Here is a 1,973-nt window from a genome sequence, read left to right on the forward strand (position 1 = left end):
CGCATCTTGTCGAATATTATATCTTATTCTATATATATGCAACAATTGAGCACCCACCGAATGGTATAGTGATAACATGATTTGACATCTAAAAATTCGCAGAACTGGTTTTTGATTCTATATAGACTAATTGATCGACTTGATGAAAAAATGAAGCTGACCATTTAACAAACAAAGTTATGTATTATTTTAAAAAATACAAAATATAGTGTTAAGATTTAATCTGGCTTTGCTAAACAATATAAGGGTGGGTGTTTCAAACATACTAAACGTGTCAAAAAATGTTCTCTTGTCTGTGTCAGGACTAGTTTTTATTATGATACTCTCAACAAAAGAAGCCTAGGTAATATATAATCTTCAGCACTTACTTAGTACTGAGTTATTTCTATGTGTGTGCGTGAATTTTGTGTGGCTCAGCTCTCACACGCTATAGTTGCTGTGGCGATATTTGTGATCGATATAGCTCAACCAATTGGACCATCTCTGAGTAGATTTTAAAAGTAGTTAAAAACTCTTGCTTACACTAACAGAATAATTTTATTGAGTCAAAGTGAATTTTTTGAGGATCGCATGCCGCCTTTGTGATACGTTCGATTCGTAAATAAATGCTCACTAGTCAAGTAGATCCTTATAAAAGTGTAACTTCCGCTGTAAAATGAATATAAATATCATAAATATTAAAATAAGGAGGACTCTTCGCCTGAACAGCGCACTAATTTGCTCATCTGATCAAAACTAAAATCCAATTACTTCTCCATTATAACCCATTATTTTGATGGACTTTATGATGGAAGAGTACTGCCCATGAAACTTCAACTGTCTTTACAAATTTGTACGTTGTGCTGCATAAGTGGTACGTAATAACATAGATAGTCGATTTCTAATCTAACAAATCTCACAGTTTGGTTCTGATGTTGATCTATTTCGCATTAATCTATTCGTGATCTTTTTGTGACCACTTTTTTCATTTCCGTGTTTGAGCGCTGTAGACGGCAGCATAGTACGCCTATGTGGAAAATTACTCGATACAATCATGCGGACTTTAAGGTACATCAACATCTGAAAAGCGGATCCCTATGTTCACAATTCGATATTCACGGTTATTCGAAAATAGCGCATGGCGCGAGATACGCTGGTATGTGAGAAAGAGGACAGTCGTGCTTCGGTGAATTATAAGCACCGAGCACGGGGTACCAAAAGAGTTCGCGTCACTGTAATCAATGTTTCATGATAGAAAGGTATCTTGTAGCTGCGCGTCAGTGACAATCTTTGGAGAAAGAGAGCTGTAGCGAAAAGTCTATATTTGAAAAAACCATTGTCTGTTGGCGCACACGAAACTATAGGAGCGAGTGCAGCGCCTGATTAGCTAATTGCGAGCCAATATACCGCCAAGGCTTCTACCTATGGTGAACAGAGGTGGTTCCGTTTAAGACTACACAATTAGCTAGACTATTGTGGCGCTTGCCTGTGGAAATCATATCGTAGGCGAGTTTATCGTCGGTATTGACTTGCCGCTAAATCGACACACAAGCTCAACTGAGTAGTCGGTCGCGTGTACCTTCGAGCCCGATAGTTGCGCAATTTTGGTCTTCTCGCATGTATTATCGTTACTTAATTGGGCTAGCATTTTATATCGCTGAAAACGAGTGTTCTTACGCACCTCCCAACACCAGTGTCCGCATGAGTCTGAAAGCGATGTGACTCGAGCGCTTATAGCCTATGCTTACCGTACATCCTGCTGGTATAGTGCGTACCAAAATCATGGGCAGTGAGCAGCTCTACTTTGAAAACGAGTTGATACGTGGATCGACTGATATGATGTGATGTGAAAAGGTGAGAACTGCTTATCTCCCCACGGTGTGGCGCATGATGGGCTTCTGAGAGCGATACACTCAGGGCTACATCGGCATTAGAGATGCTGTAATTAGCTCTGACGAAGCCTAACCAGAAGTCGTTGATCTTGGAGATGTTCA

The sequence above is a fragment of the Salvelinus sp. IW2-2015 genome, unplaced genomic scaffold (assembly GCF_002910315.2).
Source record: "Salvelinus sp. IW2-2015 unplaced genomic scaffold, ASM291031v2 Un_scaffold3691, whole genome shotgun sequence".
Classification (NCBI taxonomy): Eukaryota; Metazoa; Chordata; class Actinopteri; order Salmoniformes; family Salmonidae; genus Salvelinus; species Salvelinus sp. IW2-2015.